The following is an 8,980-nucleotide window of genomic DNA, read 5'->3' as shown; positions in this document are numbered from 1 at the left end:
GGCGATTTCAACCACAGGGAGATTGACTGGGAAAACCTGGAGCCACATGGGGGTCCCGAAACATGGAGAGCCAAGATGATGGATGTGGTACTTGAAAACCTCATGCATCAACATGTCAGGGACACAACCAGAGAGAGAGGGGAGGATGAGCCAGCAAGACTGGATCTTGTGTTCACCCTGAGCAGTTCAGACATTGAGGACATCACTTACGAGAGGCCCCTTGGAGCTAGCGATCACGTGGTTCTGAGTTTTGATTATATAGTAGAGTTACAAGTGGAGAAGGTAACAGGAACTGAAGGGGACAGGCCAAACTATAAAAGGGGGGACTACACAGGTATGAGAAACTTCCTGCAGGAGGTTCAGTGGGACAGAGAAATGGTAGGAAAATCAGTAAACGAGATGATGGAATATGTGGCAACAAAGTGCAAGGAAGCAGAGGAAAGGTTTGTTCCCAAGGGAAACGGAAATAATAGGAAGACCAAAACGAGTCCTTGGTTTACCCGAAGGTGTAGGGAGGCAAAAACTAAGTGCAACAGAGAATGGAAAAGGTACAGGAGGCATAGGACCCAGGAAAACAAGGAGATTAGTAGAAGAGCCAGAAACGAGTATGCAAAGTCAAGGAGGGAGGCCCAGCGACAGTATGAAAATGACATAGCATCGAAAGTCAAATCTGACCCGAAACTGCTGTATAGCCACATTAGGAGGAAGACAACAGTCAAAGACCAGGTGATAAGGCTGAGGAAAGAAGGTGGAGAACTCACAAGAAACGATCAAGAGGTATGTGAGGAGCTCAACACGAGATTTAAGGAAGTATTTACAGTAGAGACAGGAAGGACTCTGGGGGGACAGATCAGATGGGGACACCAGCAAGGAATACACCAACAAGTGTTGGATGACATACATACAGATGAGGAGGAGGTGAAGAAAATGCTAAGGGACATCGATACCTCAAAGGCAATGGAACCGGACAACATCTCCCCATGGGTCCTTAGAGAGGGAGCAGATATGTTGTGCGTGCCACTTACCACAATCTTCAACACGTCCCTGGAAACTGGGCAACTACCTGAGGTATGGAAGACGGCAAATGTAGTTCCCATTTTTAAAAAAGGAGACAGAAAAGAGGCACTAAACTATAGACCTGTGTCATTGACGTGTATAGTATGCAAAGTTATGGAGATTATCAGGAGGAGAGTGGTGGAGCACCTGAAACGGAACAAGAGTATAAATGCCAACCAGCACGGATTCATGGAAGGCAAATCCTGTGTCACAAACCTTCTGGAGTTTTATGATAAAATAACAGAAGTAAGACACGAGAGAGAGGGGTGGGTTGATTGCATCTTCTTGGACTGCAAGAAGGCCTTTGACACAGTTCCTCACAAGAGATTAGTGCAGAAGCTAGAGCATCAGGCGCATACAACAGGAAGGGCACTGCAATGGATCAGAGAATACCTCACAGGGAGGCAACAATGAGTCATGGTACGTAATGATGCATCACAGTGGGCACCTGTGACGAGTGGGGTCCCACAGGGGTCGGTCCTAGGACCAGTGCTATTTTTGGTATATGTGAACGACATGATGGAAGGGTTAGACTCAGAAGTGTCCCTGTTTGCAGATGATGTGAAGTTAATGAGGAGAATTAAATCTGATGAGGACCAGGCAGGACTTCAAAGAGACCTGGACAGACTGGACACCTGGTCCAGCAAATGGCTTCTCGAATTTAATCCTGCCAAATGCAAAGTCATGAAGATAGGGGAAGGGCACAGAAGACCACAGACAGAGTATAGGCTAGGTGGCCAAAGACTGCAAACCTCACTCAAGGAGAAAGATCTTGGGGTGAGTATAACACCGAGCATGTCTCTGGAAGCACACATCAATCAGATAACTGCTGCAGCATATGGGCGCCTGGCAAACCTGAGAACAGCATTCCGATGCCTCAGTAAGGAATCATTCAAGACACTGTACACCGTGTATGTCAGGCCCATACTGGAGTATGCAGCACCTGTTTGGAACCCGCACTTGATAAAGCACGTCAAGAAACTAGAGAAAGTACAAAGGTTTGCGACAAGGTTAGTTCCAGAGCTAAGGGGAATGTCCTATGAAGAAAGATTAAAGGAAATCGGCCTGACGACACTGGAGGACAGGAGGGTCAGGGGAGACATGATAACGACATATAAAATACTGCGTGGAATAGACAAGGTGGACAAAGACAGGATGTTCCAGGGAGGGGACACAGAAACAAGAGGTCACAATTGGAAGTTGAAGACACAAATGAGTCAGAGAGATATTAGGAAGTATTTCTTCAGTCATAGAGTTGTAAGGCAGTGGAATAGCCTAGAAAATGACGTAGTGGAGGCAGGAACCATACACAGTTTTAAGATGAGGTTTGATAAAGCTCATGGAGCGGGGAGAGAGAGGGCCCAGTAGCAACCGGTGAAGAGGCGGGGCCAGGAGCTAAGACTCGACCCCTGCAACCACAAGTAGGTGAGTAAATAGGTGAGTACACACACATACACACACATACACACACATGCACACACTCACACTTTCTCACACACTTTCTCACACACACAGATACTCACACACACATACAACAGGCCTAGTGTCTAATCGACATGTGCATAGGACAAAATGGTAACTAACACACACGGGAGGTAGGAACCATACATAGCTTTAAGACGAGGTATGACAAAGCTCAGGAAGCAGAGAGAGAGAGGCCCTAGTAGCGATCAGTGAAGAGGCGGGGCCAGGAGCTGAGTATCGACCCCTGCAACAACAATTAGGTGAGTACAATTAGGTGAGTACACACACACACTCTGGATGGTGAAACGTCTAAAAACATGCTCAGATGTTGCAAGTGTTTAATTCTTCTTGTCGATATTGTATACCATTCATGTACAGAACAATGCTGAATTAACCAGAACAATGCTGAGTGAGTCAGAACAATACTGTGTGAATCAACCAGAACAATGCTGAGTGAGTCAACCAGAACAATGCTAAGTCAGCCAGAACAATACTGAGTAAATCAACCAGAACAATGCTGAGTCACCCGAAACAATGCTGAGTTAGTCAACCGGAACAATGCTAAGTCAACCAGAACAATGCTGAGTGAGTCAGTACAATGCTGAGTGAGTCAGAACAATACTGAGTAAATCAACCAGAACAATGCTGAGTGAGTCACCCAAAACAATGCTGAGTGAGTCAATCAGAACAATGCTAAGTTAACCAGAACAATGGTGAGTGAGTCACCCAAAACAATGCTGAGTGAGTCAACCAGAACAATGCTAAGTTAACCAGAACAATGCTGAGTGAGTCAGAACAATACTGAATAAATCAACCAGAACAATGCTGAGTCAACCAGAGCAATGGTGAGTCAGCCAGAACAATGCTGAGTGAATCAACCAGAACAATGCTGAGTGAGTCAACCAGAACAATGCAGAGTCAACCAGAACAATGCTGAGTGAATCAACCAAAACAATGCTAATTCAACCAGAACAATGCTGAGTGAGTCAACCAGAACAATGCCGAATGAAATAATCAGAACAATGTTGAGTCAGCCAGAACAATGCTGAGTGAATCAACCAGAACAATGCTAAGTGAATCAACCAGAACAATGCTAAGTGAATCAACCAGAACAATGCAGAGTGAGTCAACCAGAACAATGCTGAGTGAATCAACCAGAACAATGCTGAATGAGCCAACCAGAACAATGCTGAGTCAGCCAGAACAATACTAAGTCAACCAGACCAATGCTGAGCGAATCGACCAGGACAATGCTGAGTCAACCAATACAATGCTGAGTCAGCCAGAACAATGCACAGTGAATCCACCAGAGCAATGCTGAGTGAATCAACCAGAACAATGCTGAGTGAGTCAACCAGAACAATGCTGAGTGAACCAGAACAATGTTGAGCCAATCAGAACAATGCTGAGTGAGTCAACCAGAACAATGCTGAGTGAACCAGAACAATGTTGAGTCAATCAGAATAATGCTTATTGAATCAACCAGAACAATGCTGAGTGAACCAGAACAATGCTGAGTCAACCAGAACAATGCTGAGTCAACCAGAACAATGCTGTGTTAGTCTTCACTACGCTACAGCAAGTCTGGCACAGGTGAATCTTCACCCTAACAGCATTGTTATTAAATTTCTGACAGCCTGAGATAAAAGTAATAGATTTGCCACTCATAACTAGGCTTCCAGACATTTCTTACATTTTGTGTTTGTTTGTTTCAGGTTCATCGGCAATAATATTTGATCTGTAATAAAGTTGGTAGAATTACCGAGAATTTGTTTCAGGTTCATCGGCAATAATATTTGATCTGTAATAAAGTTGGTAGAATTACCGAGAATTTGTTTCAGGTTCATCGGCAATAATATTTGATCCGTAATAAAGTTGGTAGAATTACCGAGAATTTCCTGCCTTCTGGGGACCATCAGCCCCGCTCATCTTAAACACTCAGGTGACCTTCTCAACCGCATCCGTAACCTCTCCATCCTCCATCCGTAACAAGAAACTAAGCAGTTTGGATGTGACTTCCCTCTTCACAAAAGTACCTACCAAAAAAGCCATCGAGGTTCTACGACGTAAAGTCAATCAGGACCTTAATCTTCCTCTACCTCCAGGAGATTTTGTTGACTTAATTGAACTTTGTGTTAATTTCAACTGTTTTTCTTTCAATAACAAGCTCTACAAACAAACCTACGGCATGGGAATGGGGTCCCCCATAAGTGCCGTCCTAGCCAACTTATACATGGAACACCTAGAGTCCGAACACTTCGCCAACATCATCCCTTCAAGCGTCACTTGGTTACGTTACGTGGACGATGTCCTCGTAATAACTCCAAAACGTTTTGATGTACGGGATCTTCAGGCAAGGCTCAACGCAGTTGAACCGGCGATCCAGTTTACACTAGAAGAAGAGTCAAATGACAAGATACCTTTCCTTGACGTCCTCATTCACAAAGTAGACAACAACCTAAGATTTCAAGTTTATCGGAAACCCACCAATGAAAATGATCTCACACACTTCTATTCCAGTCAAGATACCAAGACCAAACGAGGCATCATCATCGGGTTTTTTCTAAGAGCATACCGAATTTGTAGTCCTGAGTCTCTTGACGAGGAGTGTACATACATTCACCAAACATTCACTGAGTTACATTTTCCTTCTTTTTTCATCAAAGACTGCAAGAAAAGAGCTCTTCAGATCATAAATTCTCCACGCATCAACACCACTCCCAGCAAAGTTATAATTCTTCCCAACAGCCAGGTTGCACTGAACGTCTCAAAAGTACTTTCACAAGCTAACACCAGAGTCGCCATCGCTTCTAGCACTTCAATAAAGGATATAACCAGGACAAAATCCAAGCACCACGAACCAGTCAATGCAGGAGTTTACACTATACCCTGTGGAGGCTGTGACAAGATTTACGTAGGTGAAACAGCCAGAAACCTCGACACCCGCCTCAATGAACACATTTACGCATGTAGGAACGATAACTTGAACAACGCCTGTGTACAACACCGAAATTCCACCAATCATCTCATGAAATTCAGAGACGCCCAATTAGTGATCAAAGAAACTAATTTCCACAGACGCAAGTGCCTCGAATCAGCACTGATCGCTGTTTCGAATACAATTAAACAAAACAACGGCAGCTTCACCATCTCCGAAGTCTCAGCAAGAATCCTCCTGAAAACAGTAAACCCTGCCATCACATAGTCTCTCCTGTTATACTACACAAAGCACAGAGAGTGAACACTGAAACAAGCTGCCTCATTCCAGTCTATATTTGTCCAACCTATTTTTATGTTACCCAAGTAATAGCTTTTATATCCTTTTACTCATGTACGAATTAATTGCTCTACCATATTGTATTACTTTTGTCACTACCACTACTACTACTACTACTACTACTACTACTACTACTACTACTACTACTACTACTACTACTACTACTACTACTACTACCACTAGTGAACATCGAAATGGTACCTCACTAGTATTACACCTCACTCTGAGCCTTTATATACCCTCTGTGTCCATGTATTGTTTGTAATGGCTTGATAAAGCTCCTGGAGAGCGAAACGTTGCCACAATAAATGTCACATTAGTTGCACTTGTGTCCTTTTACTTTAAATATTTGATCTATTGAAACCTCTGCTACAAAAATAATTGTTATAGCAGTTTATGTTTGTTAGTCAAGGCTTCTGCTGTCTACCTGGAGGGTATTCCGGGGGTCAACGCCCCCGCGGCCCGGTCCATGACCAGGCCTCCCGGTGGATCAGGGCCTGATCAACTATGCTGTTACTGTAAAGTAAAAGGACACAAGTGCAACTAATGTGACATTTATTGTGGCAACGTTTCGCTCTCCAGGAGCTTTATCAAGCCATTAATGGCTTGATAAAGCTCCTGGAGGGCGAAACGTTGCCACAATAAATGTCACATTAGTTGCACTTGTGTCCTTTTACTTTACATATTGTCGGTAATTCTACCAACTTTATTACAATATGCTGTTACTGCTGGCCGCACGTAGTCCACCGTACGAAATACAGCCCGGCTGATCTGGAGTTACCTGGAGTTTACCTGGAGAGAGTTTCGGGGGTCAACGCCCCCGCGGCCCGGTCTGTGACCAGGCCTCCTGGTGGATCAGCGCCTGATCAACCAGGCTGTTGCTGCTGGCTGCACGCAAACCAACGTACGAGCCACAGCCCGGCTGATCAGGAACTGACTTTAGGTGCTTGTCCAGTGCCAGCTTGAAGACTGCCAGGGGTCTGTTGGTAATCCCCCTTATGTGTGCTGGGAGGCAGTTGAACAGTCTCGGGCCCCTGACACTTATTGTATGGTCTCTTAACGTGCTAGTGACACCCCCTGCTTTTCATTGGGGGGATGGTGCATCGTCTGCCAAGTCTTTTGCTTTCGTAGTGAGTGATTTTCGTGTGCAAGTTCGGTACTAGTCCCTCTAGGATTTTCCAGGTGTATATAATCATGTATCTCTCCCTCCTGCGTTCCAGGGAATACAGGTTTAGAAACCTCAAGCGCTCCCAGTAATTGAGGTGTTTTATCTCCGTTATGCGCGCCGTGAAAGTTCTCTGTACATTTTCTAGGTCGGCAATTTCACCTGCCTTGAAAGGTGCTGTTAGAGTGCAGCAATATTCCAGCCTAGATAGAACAAGTGACCTGAAGAGTGTCATCATGGGCTTGGCCTCCCTAGTTTTGAAGGTTCTCATTATCCATCCTGTCATTTTTCTAGCAGATGCGATTGATACAATGTTATGGTCCTTGAAGGTGAGATCCTCCGACATAATCACTCCCAGGTCTTTGACGTTGGTGTTTCGCTCTATTTCGTGGCACTGGCTTTGTAATAATGATTTATTATCAACATTGTTAGGTTAAGTTAGGTTAGGTTAGGTTAGGTTAAGGTAGGTTAGGTTAGGTTAGGTTAGGTTAAGGTAGGTTAGGTTAGGTTAGGTTAGGTTAGGTTAGGTTATGTTAGGTTTGGTTAAGGTAGGTTAGGTTAGGTTAGTTTAGTTTCGTCAGGAAAGAGGACAAGTGTTTCCTGACGCGGGTCTTAGTCATATGATGACCCGCAGCTGGAGAGTTTTTGATCATCTGACCGAGGCCTTCCACTGGCTTACCCCTCCACCCCTTTATATATTAAAATGTTATCATGGTGAGGGCTTTATACATTTATGTGCTGAAGAACTTCACACCTAAAATTTACTCCCACTTGTAGATGTTATTTCTGATGGCAATGTATTGTACATGATGATTGTAGGGAGAGGGGAGGGGGCGGGGGAGGGGGAGGGGGAGGGGGAGGGGGAAGGGTGAGGGAGGTCTTTATATATGATGAAGAATGAAACACATTTGAGAATATTGTGGAAACGTTTCGCTAGCCAGTGGCTTCTTCAGTCTGACACAGAGAAGAACGGTGGAGGAGTTCGAGGTAATCAGTCCCTCAGTCTGGTGTCGATGTGTTCACCCCATCAATCTTGATTGACGGAAGAACCATAGTTTCAAGGCGGGGAACCACAGTATTTTGGCGGGAGAATCACCGTATTATGGCGGGGAAACCATCGTACTTTGGCGGGGAACCACCGTATTTTGGCGGGGAACCACTGTATTTTGGCGGGGGAACCACCGCATATTGGCGGAGGAACCACCGTATTTTGGCGGAGAACCACCGTATTTTGGCGGGGAACCACCGTATTTTGGCGGGGAACCACCGTATTTTGGCGGGGGAACCACCGTATTTTGGCGGGGGAACCACCGTATTTTGGCGGGGGAACCACCGTATTTTGGCGGGGGAACCACCGTATTTTGGCGGGGGAACCACCGTATTTTGGCGTGGGAACCACCGTATTTTGGCGGGGGAACCACCGTATTTTGGCGGGGGAACCACCGTATTTTGGCGGGGGAACTACCGTATTTTGGCGGGGGAACCACCGTATTTTGGCGGGGGAACCGCCGTATTTTGGCGAGGGAACTACCGTATTTTGGCGGGGGAACCACCGTATTTTGGCGTGGGAACCACCGTATTTTGGCGGGGGAACCACCGTATTTTGGCGGGGGAACCACCGTATTTTGGCGTGGGAACCACCGTATTTTGGCGTGGGAACCACCGTATTTTGGCGGGGGAACCACCGTATTTTGGCGTGGGAACCACCGTATTTTGGCGGGGGAACCACCGTATTTTGGCGGGGGAACCACCGTATTTTGGCGTGGGAACCACCGTATTTTGGCGGGGGAACCACCGTATTTTGGCGGGGGAACCGCCGTATTTTGGCGAGGGAACTACCGTATTTTGGCGGGGAACCACCGTATTTTGGCGGGGGAACCACCGTATTTTGGCGGGGGAACCGCCGTATTTTGGCGAGGGAACTACCGTATTTTGGCGGGGGAACCACTGTATTTTGGCGGGGAACCACCGTATTTTTGCGGGGGAACCACCGTATTTTGGAGGGGGAACCACCGTAT

This window comes from Cherax quadricarinatus, chromosome 68, assembly GCF_038502225.1.
Source record: "Cherax quadricarinatus isolate ZL_2023a chromosome 68, ASM3850222v1, whole genome shotgun sequence".
Lineage (NCBI taxonomy): Eukaryota > Metazoa > Arthropoda > Malacostraca > Decapoda > Parastacidae > Cherax > Cherax quadricarinatus.
This window is presented reverse-complemented; position numbering follows the sequence as displayed.